The sequence below is a fragment of the Camellia sinensis genome, chromosome 3 (assembly GCF_055761805.1).
Source record: "Camellia sinensis isolate YWXY chromosome 3, ASM5576180v1, whole genome shotgun sequence".
NCBI classification, from domain to species: Eukaryota; Viridiplantae; Streptophyta; class Magnoliopsida; order Ericales; family Theaceae; genus Camellia; species Camellia sinensis.
The window spans coordinates 116,098,036-116,113,183 of record NC_138963.1 but is presented as its reverse complement, the minus strand read 5'-3'; the positions used below and the strand labels follow the sequence as shown (position 1 = coordinate 116,113,183).

Sequence of the window (15,148 nt, the reverse complement as noted above, 5' to 3'; positions counted from 1 at the left end):
ACATTCGGTGAAATTTAATTTCAATTCCGGTGTTAACTCAAAAAGGTTTTGAGATTACTTTTAGGTTTCACACAGTATTGATTAAGAAATGAAGTGTATTAGTGAAAGGTGTAAGAGTGAATGACATGTACTCTCTTCCTATTGATAATAAAGTATGTATTTCTGATTATTTGCATGTTTTTACTAATAATAGTTCTTATTTGTGGCATTTAAGGTTAGGTCACATTAATAAAAATAAAATGTCTCGAATGTTTAAAAGTGGCTTATTGCCTAAAGTATGTTCTGATGATTTTGATATATGTGAACCATGTATCACAGGCAAAATGACTAGCAAGCCATTTTTTAAACAATGGAAATCATCGGAATTACTTGAAATAATTCATTCGGATATTTGTGGCCCTTTAAGAACTAAAACTCATCGAGGCATGGAATACTTTATTACTTTCACTGATGATTATTCAAGATATGGACATATCTACCTTCTTTAACACAAATCAGAAGCAATTGACAAGTTTAAGGCATATAAATTAGAGGTAGAAAAGTAACTTGGTCGGTCCATTAAACACTTGCCTAATGATAGAGGTGGCGAATATGAAGTTATGGATTCTTTCTGCAAGGAGAATGGCATAAAACATTTGTTTACAATGCCATATACACCACAACAAAATGGGATCGCAAAAAGACGAAATTGTACTCTCATGGAAATGACAAGGTCTATGATGGCTCATGATGATCTTCCTATTCATTTTTGGGGGGAAGCCTTGTCCACCGCTGCGTACATCTTAAATAGAGTCAAAACAAAAGCCAAACCTCTAACTCCTTACGAATGCTCGCATGGATCTACACCTAATGTTCAAAATCTCAAAGTTTGGGGATGTAAGGCACATGTACTTATTCCCAAACCTTTAAGGGATAAATTGGGAAGCAAAACTTAGGAATGCAAGTTTATTGGTTATGTCGAAAACGGGAGTGGTTATCATTTTTACCATCCCGAACGTGGATTAATAGAAAGTAGAGATGCTATTTTTCTTGAATCCACTGATCTTGTTACTCCTATTGAACAAATTGAATTGCTCTCTGAAGTATCTCAGGATTCTTCTCTTCCTTCTTTGTCACATAATCCACATGTTCTTCCCGAACCGTCTAATAGTGGGAGCAAACGCAAATTTCATGGCGTTGTCTTCCCTGCTTCGAATTCTAAATTAAGTGGGAGTAAGAGAGCATGACGTCCATCTACGGTTTTGAAAGATCATTATGTTTTTCAAGTTGAAGAACTTAATAACTTAGTTGATGATCCTACTAGTTATAATGAAGCAATGAGTGAAGAACTTGACTCGATCAAGAAAAATGATGTTTGGGAATTAACTAATCTCCCAAAAGGAAGAAAAGCCACTGGTTGCAAATGGGTTCTTAGAAAGAAATTCAAAGTAGATGGAACTTTGGAGAAATACAAGGCCAGGTTAGTAGCCAAGGGATTCACTCAACGACCTGGAATAGACTTCGTAGATACATATTCTCCTGTTGCAAAATTTGCCTCTATAAGGATTCTAATGGCGGTAGTAGCCAGGATGGATTTGGAATTGCATCAATTAGATGTTAAAACAACTTTTCTCAATGGAGAATTAAAAGAGGAAATTTATATGATGCAACCTGATGGTTTCCAGAACCAAGGCAAAGAGGATAAAGTCTACAAGTTAAAGAAATCTCTGTATGGACTTAAACAATCTTCAAGACAATAGTACTTGAAATTCTACCAAGCCATTTTAGAAATGGGCTATGTTGTAAGTCCATTAGATCACTGTGTTTATATCTAGAAAAATGTTGACAAGTTAGCAATATTGTCTTTATACGTGGACGACATATTGTTAGTAGGAAATTGTCCAGATATGATTATAAAAATCAAAACTTTCTTAGCATCTAGATTTAAAATGAAAGACATGGGTCTTGCAACCCATGTTCTAGGAATTAGAATTTCAAGAGATAGAAATTCAAAATTATTATATCTAGATCAAGAGAAATATCTAGACAAGGTGCTCAAAAGATTTAATATGGATAACTGTAATTCTTTAAGTAGGCCTGTTTGCAAGGGACAAAGTCTTAGCAAAAGTATGAGTCCTCAAACTAAGTCTGACATTGAGGAAATGAGAAATGTTTCGTATGCTCAGGCAGTAGGCAGTCTAATGTATGCCATGACAAGCACTAGACCTGACATCTGTCATGCAGTCGGATTGGTAAGTCGGTTTCAATCCAATCCAGGTAAGGATCATTGGCAAGTAGTCCAAAGAATATTCAGATATTTAAAAGGCACTAAAAATTTGAAGTTATGTTTTGGTTTGTGTGATCTAGACATAAAAGGATACACTGACGCGGATTTTGCAGGAGATGTAGATGATAGAAAATCTACTAGTGGTCATGTGTTCTTGTTTGGTGGAACAGTTGTTTCTTGGTTAAGTAAGAAATAGAGTTGTATTGCAAAGTATACTATGGAAGCTGAATACATAGCTTGCAGTACAGCCGTTAGTAATGCGGTCTGGATAAAACGTTTATTGACAGTTTACAATTAGGTATACCTATTAGACCGGTCAGTATGTTTTGTGACAATCAGTCTGCCATCTCATTAATAAAAAGTGGAGCAAATAGCTCTAAGGGAAAACATATTGATGTTAGTTACCACTATATTTAGGACATAGTGGAGAGAAGTGAAATTAAAGTCAACTATATACCCTCAGAAGAGATGGTGGCTGACCCTATGACCAAAGGGTTGTCTCTGGAAAAATTCAGAGAACATGTAGCTAATATGAGATTGAAAAATACCTAGCTAGGTGGTTTAGCTACTTATACAAAAGCATAGTCGAATGACTCTGGGGACGCCTAGATAACCGATGTTTTGCGACTCTATCTTGCATGGAAACATGTGTTTGGTCAGATAACAAGATAGAGGAACTGACAAGGTACGGATATCATAGTTAGCATGAGGTGTAAAGTCCATAATATGCAACGTGCTAACTGGATGATATTGTCTGCTTGATCAACTAAAGTCATTGATAAGGTGTGGTAAGGAAAACCTTCAGGAATGGGTCTTAAAGGAAGTACTTAACAATAATTTTAGTGTAGGTTGACACATGAAAAATGTGTATGGCTGAAGTCGTCAATGGTGATTAGGTATGGACTATGAACCCATCACTGAAAATTGATGCCGTTCACTTGTTATATAGTGAATTGAAGTCATCTGGAATGTGTTATCAGTGGGAGAACACATTCGTACGGGTGCGGTTAGATTGGTGACAAAAACGTGTGCACGTATGGCCAAGTCACAATCAGACGTCGATCTATGAGGTAATTTCATAGATGAAAGTTAGCATGAGGCAAAATTTTGGTACCAAGGTTAAAAATGCTCAAACTAAGGTTTATCGTCTTATTATGGTATGTTCAAGTGGGAGATGATGGAATAAAGAGTGACCACACCATAATTTGGTGTGACTCACTTCACTCAATCTCTTCTCTCTTGAAATTCTATAGAACCTTCCCGCAAGAATGTTGTATCTATCTATTAGTTAGTTAATTTGAATTCAAACATCAATGGATACAACTTTGTGAACCATGGTGACTGTTGTTGTATATATTATACCTATTTCCAAGAGTCACTTATTTGTATATAAATAAGTGACAGAAGGTTTGGAATAGAATATAGATAGGAACTAGAAGTTTACCAATTTCTAACTTTTGGATAATAGACATTCTCGTGTGATAAACACCCTCACGGGTATTTCGATCAATTGCCATTGATAAGATTATCTTTCATATATATCAATTTTAATTAGTAAATAGCAATTCTAATCAAACAATCAAAGACAAATTGACACAACGATTTTATGTAGAAAAACCACAATTGGAGTACCCCCAATCGTGATAAAAATAAAAAATAAAAAAATCACGGGTCAAAGCCACAAAACAATCCACTAAGAAGACAAAAAGAAATTATACAAGTGTACTCTTAATTACCTAACGAATCTATGTCCGAATTGAACCGACCCCAATGTGTCTCTTCCAACACTGTCTTCATTTCGGAATTGTCTTGTCTGACGTTGAATTCACAACACCGATGTTGAATTATGACAATGAGCCACTTCAGAATCCACCAAGTTTCAGGTCTAAACTCCTCGGAATCCACCGAAGAGCAACTCTCTCTTTAGTGAATAAAACAAAACAAACAAACCCTTTGATATAATCCACTCAATTCATGATATAAACTCTCACAAATATCAAAGGAAATAAGCAAAGAAGCTCCAGATGAAAACCCTAATATCCAAGAATAACATCTGAAAGTCGTACCCTAAAACCTAACTGAACTATAACTTTTGTAGTAAACAAATCCACGATCTCCGTTCAAGTGCAAGAATGACCCACTCGAGCGGAAAAAAACAACTCCTAGTACTTTTGCAGGTGAGTGAAACTTCTGAAAAGTCGACAAAATGGGAAACATGATAGGATTAAGATCACAAACCCCTTTGCATAGGCACAATTCAAGTTAGGTTCGCATCTAAATACTCAGTGCCTCACTAAAATAAAATAAAAAATCAAATTATAACTAAAAAAAAATTTGTCAAACGAAATTGCTAATAACAAAATCTAACAATTATGATATAATCAGATCAGCTACTGAGATTTCAACAACCATTTTCTTAACACATTTTTGTGCAACCCAACGCCATATGAAAAGTCACCTATAATAATAATAATAATAATAATAATATATAAAATTGTCAACTCGCATGGTACGAGCGATCCGGTGACTATTGGGTTCCACGCTTTTGGTGTGCGCAAACGTATTCCCTTCGTGAGATTATTGGCTACTCTTGAGAGTACGATTACATAATATTTTATGCTATTATGCTTAATAAATGGAGTAAAATATTATAATTTTGTATTGAGTGATTGAGAAATATGAAAGAATATGATGAATGATGATTGATAAAAAAAGTATAGACACGTAGTACTTAATAATTTTTCCTCTCGTAATCCATACTATATATGACACATGTAATTTGCAGGTGATTACACGTATATTAAGTATATCAATAAAAATAAAAATAACATTGTTATATCTCTTTAATTTATTATCCTTAAATCATCTCTAAAGATATGACATTAAGATTAGACTATATATGATGAAATATTTAACAATTCAAAATTTGACACTTATCAAACACATCATTAGGGTAGTCTATAGGGATGATAAATTAGCTATGTCAACTATTTTTCAAATAAAAAATTATATATGGATCTTGCTGTTTTTCTTGTGGGTCTACCATGGGACCTATTTTTGGTGATTTAGTTTGTTCATTTTTTGGACTTCTACATGGAAATTGTTCTAAAAATTTGTGAGTAATGCTATTCAAATACAAAAATTAGTCTCACTTTTCAAACCTAATGATCAATCAGTTAATCACTCTCATGTACTATTTCTCTTTCTCATATATTTGTTAATTATCAATCAATCATTTTACTCACACATCATTGAATTTAAAAAATAAATCTAAAAAATTTATATGTATACTATTTTTCAAAATAAATTATTAATAGAACAAGAGTATCCATACAATTTCAATATATCTGTCGTGAAACAAATTTCTAGTCCCATTTATTTGAAGATAAATATGATAAAGAAAAAATTAGACTAATTCAACAAGCGTAGTCATATGATTTCAACATGTTTATCTTTCAAAAGATTGTTAATGTTTATTGATTTAAAGACAAATATGATAAAAACCTATGACGGTGAGCTCACAAAAGTCTAACTAAGAGATACGGAGTGTGTGTTTGGTTTGTATTTTGAGATTTAAAAAAAAAAAAATTGTAGAGAGATTAGAATTTTTTTCAATTTGTTTGGTTATATATTTTGAAAATAGTTTTAGTTTGGGATAATTTGATATTTTCTTATAGTTAAGTAAATGCGTGTGAGAGAAAATGTGATTGGGAAGGAGAGAGAAAAAATGATTGATTAATGTGTGGAGAGAGAAAGTGATTTGAAAAAAAATTTCAAAAAATTTGAACTAAATAAAATTTAAAAAAAGAAAAAATTTCAAAAATTGTATCTTAAGATACAAACCAAACAAGCCCACAATTTCTCTTAGTAGTTGGAAGAGAAGTTAGATTTAATAAAAAATAAAAGAAATTACAAATAGGACAATCTTAAAATAATTATATTATAGATAAATAATTTTTTTTTTTTTTTGTGTGCAACTCGATATACAAAAAAGACTTATATCAATTAAAGAAAAAATATATACAATATATCCTTATACTATTATGAAAATAAAATTATTATTCCACTATCCAATTGAAATACAATATATCCCATAAAAAATATATATTGGTTAGTAGCGTCAAGATAATAATCAAATACCTTTCGGTACAAAAAAAAAAAAAAGAAGCTTACTACTATAAATAATCAGTCTGACATCTATTCACTTCAAACCATGTTCAAACACTTGTTAATTTGCCTCATCATCATCATCATCCCCACTTTTGAGTTTTGACCGACTTGAAAACATCCATGGCTTATCCACCAGCTCATTTAGCTGTGCTACTACTTATACTGTTCCTTCTAGTTGTAGTATTGAGTTCTTCAATGGTTGATTGTGACGACAACATTAACCAAGACTTTGATATGACATGGGGAAATGACCATGCTCAAATACTCAACAATGGCGAGCTTCTCAAACTTTCTCTTGACCAATCCTCTGGTTCTGGATTCCAATCAAAGAACCAATATCTATTCGGACTCTTTGAGATGCAACTCAAGCTTGCACCCGGAAACCCTGCTGGAACCGACACTTCCTTTTATGTATATATGTTCTAACTTCTACTTCTTCTAATCATCCAAGCATTTTCATTTGCATTTCCATTCAAATATTAATTAAATTTTTTTGACAAATTACGCTATGGTCCCTGTATTTTGGTTTTTTAGTCATTTTGGTTCTTATAATTTTAATTGATTCGATTTTAATATTGAATTTATAATTTTGTCTCAATTTATTCTAATTGTTTACATTTTTTAATAAAAAATGTGCACATGAGTGATGTATGTCATGTTTTTCAAGACAAGATTATAAACTTGTTTAACTCTGTGAGTTAATTTCAATTAATTCAATGATAATTTTTCATAAAAAAAAAAAAACACTAAATGTGTTATCAATTGAACCAAATAGACACAAAATTTAAAATAAAGAGTCAAAATTGAGCTATTTAAGAGTGTAAAGACCAAAATAACAAAACAGACAAAATATAAGGACTATCGATATAATTTGACTTTAATTTTTTTTTTTTGGGTCAAATGTAATGTAGTTATTGTGTGTTATTTGTACAGTTATCATCACAAGGATCAGCTCATGATGAGGTTGACTTTGAATTCTTGGGAAACTTGAGTGGTGATCCATACATTCTTCATACCAATGTGTTCAGTCAAGGTCGGGGTGGAAGGGAGCAACAGTTCTACCTGTGGTTCGACCCTACTGCAGATTTTCACACCTATTCCATCCTCTGGTCACCCAACCACATTGTGTAACTACATCCATTCTCTTCTCTTCTCTTCTCTTCTCTTCTCTTTTCCCCCACTTTCCAAACTCACTATGTTGCTTTTTTTCCATCTTCAATTCATTAATGCTTAAGTTGTTCTAGCAGAATATGTTTTTTTGCCATTTTCTGGCTTTTTGGTATGGCGGAAAATGTTTTCATCCTCCACCATTAGCGTTTTTTCTTATTAATAGAAAACTAACTTATTTTGATGAAACATATTTTTCACTTTTGAAATATGAAAAATATTTTAAATTAAAACCTCATCAATGTTATCATGCTACCACCTCGACCAACACTACACTACCACCAACACTGCAAGCACTGGCATATTAGTTTCAAGACCGTAACTAAGTAAAGGAAAACATTTTCTATGAAAACCATTTTCTGAAAAAAAAAAAAAAAAAAAAAAAAAACATAAAAAAAAAAACAAAACAAAACGGTTAATAGTTTCCACCAAAACAAATGGAGGTCTGTTGGATTTGAAAGAAATGAAAATGTTAGAAAGTGAATCATTTTCTCGCATGCAATTAATTACAATGGAGATTTGATAGAAAATAATCAAAAAATTAGTTTTGAAGTTTGAAGAGCACAAAAGTTGCAAGAAAATTATTATATATATTTTACTTGATTTCTCTTTATCTATTTTAAACAAAGGAAGGGAGTCATCGAAAAATTTGAAAAATGTGATAATTGTTCCCCACTTTTAGAAAAAAAAAATCTATTTTAAAAAAAGGAAGGGAGTCATCGAAAAATTTGAAAAATGTGATAATTGTTCCCCACTTTTAGAAAAAAAAAAAACCTTTCTCTACATGTTTCTAGGAAACTAAAATATAAGTTTAAAAGGTTAAGAGAGTTTTAATAGAAATTTCATTTTGCGACTCTTTCTACAATTCCCTTGCTAAACAAAGACCAAAAAAATCGATTTTTTTTTTTTTTTTTTTTTGATATTGTGCTCTTGTCGTCACTATCTCTCGACAATCAAACAAACCTTAGGCTATGTTTGGAGTATGTATTTGTGTAAGGATTCGGAAAGGAAAATGAGAAAAGTGTGGGAAATATAATTATATTTTATTCACATTTCACCTATTTTTTTCCTGTCACTTTCCAAATTCCTACCCAGGACTTTTTTTTCTAGTGGGCTCTCTCTCGTAAAGCCAAAAGGCTCCCCATCAGTGAGTCACAACCTACAGGTGAATAACGAGCCTACGCTGGCTGGATATAGGAGAAAAAACAATGATAATGGAAAATATAGGGGGAAATTGAGGTCTCGTTTGGGAACCCTCATTTTTAGCCAAAAAGTTACTAAATTAGCCAAAAAGTCAACAACCCATACCAAAAAGTCAAAGATTCTCTTCTCTCTCTACTTTTTGCACATCTTTTCGTAAAAAGCCAAAAAGTAATCCCAAACATACTAGTTTTTTTTAGCTCATATTTTAGCCAAATAGTCAAAAAGTTACTAAATTAGCTTGTTCCCAAACGAGGCATGAATTAATGAAGCTAAATGTCTCTCTTTTTTCAGTTGGGTAACAAAAATGAGAGATAATGAATTGACCATTTATAGTAGAAAAAGGGCAATCTTTTTTTTGTTTAATTACACTTATATAGATATATAGTTTCATTTCTTTGATAAATAAATTCAATATCCAAACAGGAGTGAGTATATTCACCTTTGTTTTTTAACTCTAATTTTCAGCTTGTCTGTGGATGGAACACCCATTAGAGAATTCAAAAACCTGGAAGCCATAGGTGTTCCATACCCAAATAACCAGTCAATGAGGATAATTGGGAGCATATGGAATGCTGATTTCTGGGCCACAAGAGGTGGCGTTGTGAAGATAAACTGGACTCAAGCTCCCTTTATTGCTTACTATAGAAAATTCCATGCAGAGGCTTGCCTTTGGTCCTCCGTGACGTCTTCTTGCAATTCAAATTCATCCTCCTGGTTCACACAAGAACTCAATCCCAAATCTCAAGAGAGATTAAAATGGGTGCAGAATAACTACATGATCTATAACTATTGCACCCGTCGTAAATAAATTTCCTCTGGGTCTTCCTGCTGAATGTTCTGTAGCTACCACCTAGACCAAGCACATCATTTTTTTTTTTTTTTTTTTTGGAATCATAGTGATTTGATTGTAATTTGCTTTTGCATTTATCATAATGCTTTTCCTCTATTCTTGTTATAATTGTAATCACTGAAACAATAAATTGAATAAATTCTCACCACATATTTGTATTATAATTTACATTGTGAATTCTAGAATCACAAAATGTTTCCCGTTTCTTCGTTTTAAAAAGGATTCATTACATCGTAAACTTTTTTACCATTATTTTATATCAATTTAAAAAAATTGTTGCAACATACCTTCTTTTTAGATGTATTTTATTTTATACTTATCTATCTGTATTGTAGATGTATCTCATCTCATTTTCTATACTTATCTAGGTTTTCTTCTCAGCCTATATATACAGGCTTCTTGTACTTCATTATTTAATTTAATATAGAGTTTCTCTTTTCTCTTTTCTCTTCTTTCTCTACTTTCATAACATGGTATCAGAGCCAAAGTTTTAAATCCTTGTCTCCCTCTGTTGCTCACTGTTGTGCACAGTGGCACTGTAGCACTTTTATTCAATCAATCTAATCACACATCTTCATCTGTTCAAACACTGTTATGCAATCTACAATGACCAACAAATTTTCAAATTAATATCAACTTGCTTAGAATCTTCTTACGATACCAACGCCACCAGCCTTGTCTCCAAAAACGCCTGCATATGCCTCCCAAAGCTTCGACGCGTATATTACTTCCGTCACCTGCATCTCACACGCCCTCTAGCACGCATTCTATGATTGCTGATGTCAGCCTCACGTGTGCCTCTCACATTCTTTTGTATTTCTGACATCAGCCCTTCCCGTGCCAGCCATCTCAGCAGCGGCGTTCCAGTCTAGCCGCGCACGTTATTGCAAACATCATATTCACACGCCCTTGCACCTCCTTTGCTATTGTGCGCCATGCATACCTCTGTCACTACCGTGCGCCACGCGCCTCTTCTGCTAACGTGCGCCGCGCACGCTAACGTCATCCACCTATTGCTAACGTCATCTTTAGCCTATTTTGTATCTACAGGTCTATTTTTTGGCTATTTTTGGGCTTACTCAACTGCGCTCTAGCTATTTTCAACGTTCCGGATTCACTGGGATACTCTGTTTTACCTAGTTCTTCTCCGACACTATTGGGCTCTCTTTGTGACTCATACTTTGATCACTTCATGGATCATTCAGATAGTTCTCCTCTCTACAGTGGCTATTCTGGATCCTCTGATAGTCGACATGACTCTTCGATTCGGTTTGCCTCTGCTATTGTTGCACATGCCTCCTTTTCCACTCACACTGTTAATGATATTGAAGTTATTATGCAAAAGGTTCTTTCTACTTCTGGTACACCTTCTACAGCTATCTTAGTCACCCCAGGTACCTCTTCGTAGTATTTTGATTCGGCTTGTTGCAACCATATGACCTCTGACCCTACACTATTTTCTTCCACTACGTGTCCTTCTAATTTACCTAGCATTCATACTGCTGATGGTTCTCAAATGCATGTTAGTCGTGTAGGTCATATTTATATCTCTAATGTCTCTCTCCCTCACACTTATCTAGTTCATAATCTTACACTTAATCTTATATCTATTGGTCAACTCTGTGATCTTGACCTCACTGTTCTATTTTCTCCAACTGGTTGTGTTGTCCCCAATCTTCATTGGTGTGGGCAAGACATAGGTCATCGTCTTCCCACCACATGCCATCGGCAGCCGACAGACACCTGTCCGGCTCCGTTACAACTATTCTCGTGCCCACAGCACCTTCCATTCCTATGCGTGCAGCACGTTCCGTTCTTGTGCACACAGCACATTCTGTCCCCGCAGGGGCTTTGGCCTTTCTGACCCTTTCAGAGTATTCGATCCTTTCCCGCTCAAATTGCTTCAGTGCAGCCTGCTGTTCAACATCTTCCATACCTAAACTGCCCATATTCTGAGCAAAATTCTTAACACCGGTGCTCTCCGGCGGTGCGCTCTGTTCTTCGGCCCTTCCGGCCACTGTTGATGTCCTCGTCCCTGACGGACTCTGTTCTGACTGAGGTGCCTCAACAATATCCGACTCGTCCCTGAGCCACTCGGTAGCTTCTGCTAACCCTTCCAGACCAAACCAGTTGACAGTCACATCTCCCGGATCCTGTTCGTTGAAAAACTGAAGGTTAGCAATGTCCTCTTCCAGATCCGCTAGGTCATCTAGCCCCTGATTAGGTCCATTCTCCCGTACTACGCAAATCTCTGCCCCCACTGGCAATTCCACATTCGGCCTAGCCTGTCCCGCTGATGTAATGTAACTGCTCGGGTTGTACATGAAGCTCGCAGACGTCTCAGGCTCTATATCATCAATCTCATCTGCCCCCGCAGTCGACCCAATTCCATCTTCGATAGCCACCACCACCGTTTCAGGTTGGGTTTGGGAGATATCCAATATGCACAAGTCAATGCTGTCAGGAATGAACACCTCCGACTTGGGTAGGTAGGAAGGGGTGATATATATGCTAGGGTCGTATGACTCAACCCCAGTTTGGATTAGATTGATGGGTTTGGGAGGTGGAGCTTGGTTATGTGGTGGGAGAGGGTTGGTTGTGACATTCGGTTTCTCCGGAGGCACGATCACCCTATTGTCAATGAGATTCTGAATCTCATGACGCAATCTAAAGCGCTGGTCGGTGTCATGACCATGTTGTTGGTGAAAGGCGCAATACTTCGCTGGGTTATGGGTTGGTGGTAGATTACTTGGTAAGGGCCGCGGCTCTAGGGGCTTCAAGTGCCCTTTTATGATCAAAACCCCCAAAGCTTTGGACGGAGACATATACAGCGGGGTAAAGGTTCTTTGGCCTCGGGGTGCGAATTTGGTTGTTTACGAGCCACTTCTGGATGCACCGGTGAAGGGTGTAGCTACAAGGGTTTTGGGAGGGGTGGTGGTGACCATTCCCACATCTGAAGATTTGACAGCTGCAGCACTACTTGTGCCTACATTCATACTGCGGTTGAATGCCCTCTTGGGCTGCTCTCTCTCATGATCAATGAGCTGTTGTTTCATAGCGTCCTCGTTCTGCACCCCTATCTCATGTAGATCTGCAGAGGTGGGGAGGGGGAGAACGATCATCTTCTGCATGAGCTTGGGCTGGAGGTTGCGCACAACCATCCGAATCTGATCTTTGTCAACAGGCCTGATGGTCATCATCGAGGCCTTGGCCCTCCACCGGGTCACAAAATCGGAGAAGCACTCCTTTGGCTCTTGCCTAGTTGTTTGGAGATCACGAGTTGTGACCTCGATCTGTGTATTATAGGAATATTGAGCTATGAAGGCCTCAGCCATCTCCTCCCAACTTCTCTTTAAGGAATTCTACAGTTTTGCATACCAAATGGCCGCTACACCCGACAGGGTCCGGCCAAATAGAGAAAGCTTCTGCAATCTGGAGAAGCCCATCGGCCTTAAGATATCTGAGAACAGCCGCAAATGCACCATAGGATCTCTAGACCCGTCAAAATGGTCTATGTGCGGCATTTTAAACCAGTCCGGCAGAGTTACGGCCGAGTCGGTGTACCCATCCTCAATATCTGGAATGGACTTCACACCCTGAGAGTTCTTGAACAGCTTTTCTAGCTTGCTCACTTTTAGCACTACCAGGTCCACCTCGAACTCAAAGGGGGAATCCGGTAGGTTGGTAAGTGCTTTGGATAGTTGGGGTAGGATTGGAGGTGGAGCAGCCCCTGTTGGAACGTCCGTATCATCCTGGACGTGTGCGGTCTCCCCAAGTATGGGAACTCTTAGTGGGGGAGGAACCTGGTGCGAAGCGGATGCTCCGGCTTGCTGTGGTGGTTGTTGTTGCTGAAGTCTAGCAATCAACTCCGCTTGTTGGGCTATAACCACGGCCTGGCGTGCGGCAAATTCTACTTGACGGGCAGTGTCCTGCTGCATGGCTTTCATACTCACCTGGAGCTGACGCATCATCTCTTCCATTCCTGCCATAGGGTGTTAGTTTATCTGAACAACCTTTATATCTGTCCCTGGAGTAAAAACTGAGACCTCAGCCTGACTGTTCACTGGTGGGGTAGACAACTGATCTGACGACCGTTGTACCGATACACTGCGCCTTTTTGACCTCCGTCTGGCAACCGGGGGTAAAGAAAGGAACACTGCTTGTCCGTCTATCAGATCCCGGGATCGATTAAGTCTACGACCTCTAACCCAGAGTGCTCGGGGAATATCTGCCTGGTCGGATGCAATGGTGCTAAACTACCTTGCAAAAAGATAAATAAAGCATAATAAGGAAACAATGAACAGAAAAACAGACAGCATAACAGCTTAAATAAAGACAACACACAGTTGGCAAACACAAGCTGAAAGAACGGTTCTCAACCACTGATCACTGTTCCCAAATCACTGCCCCAAATCCGAATCTAATACCCGTAGGTAAAACTGATTCCCAAATACTGATACTGATGCCCGCAGGCTTGATACCCAGACTTGCAAACTAATACATGCATTCCTATAGAGACGCACTCTAAAAGCACATAATAAGCAAGTGAGAGCCAAAACACCCCTATGTTGGGGTAGGGTTTCCCTGTCCTATTTTGTCAGGAGCTAGGGTTTCACTATGCACGCAGCGATTTCAAACAACCTATAATCCGGTTAGCAACCTGTCCTAGCTTGAAATGGTCACTACAGTTTCCGATATGCACTAGGTCGAATGGTCAAAGAGGGTGGCCCGGTAAAAATCAGGGTTTGTGTTCCCGTCGTGGCAGAGCCCGCAACCGGTCAGGCTTTTGGCACGCTTCTCAAAGCAAGCCTCCGGCAAACTGTTTAGGAATAGCATACAGCAAACACGGTGTCCTAGGCGCACAAATGCAAATGCAATGCAAAGAGACACATAAGTGTAAACAAAACAAGATATCATGAGTTCAAGTCAAGCTCTCTAACTTCCCAGCAAAGTCACCAGAAACTGTAGACGTGCCCGAATGTCCGAGGCTCCGCTTGCGAAATTCGTTTGTTCATTAGCATACTACAGTTCGGACTCAAATGTCACAGTTCTAAATCTAATCCCGCAAAGTGAAATGCAAGACCGATAAATCACCAAAGAGTTCAAATCCGACAAATCATTTTGGAAAACTGATTTTTGTAAAGAAGTGCCAAACATGGACTACTTTGCCAGATACAGAGTCGCCACCTAAATATTTTGTTTTGCAGAAATTTAGGAAACCCTGACTCGTGCCTAAGGCCATGTGTCCGTCATCACCAAAGTTGCCTCGGCTCGGGAACTTGGGTACGAGAGGGGAATTTCATGCAATGAGCACCCCCGCTCGCTCGATCAAAGGATCGGCCTTTACTAACATGATATTTTGTTTTCGAAAACACACGTGTTCTTATTCCGGTTATTAGCCTAGAATTACTATGTGATGCGCACAGCAAACAAGTATAGACTAGATCGCTTAAGTTGGAACAAAACATCTCATGTTTGTTTGAAAATGGTTT

At 37.3% G+C, this 15,148-nt stretch overlaps 1 pseudogene; it reads left to right on the top strand.

The window, feature by feature from the left end:
- Nucleotides 1-6,317: 6,317 nt before the first annotated feature.
- On the top strand, nt 6,318-9,660 carry LOC114283550 (xyloglucan endotransglucosylase protein 7 pseudogene; annotated as a pseudogene).
- The last annotated feature ends 5,488 nt before the right edge of the window (nt 9,661-15,148 follow it).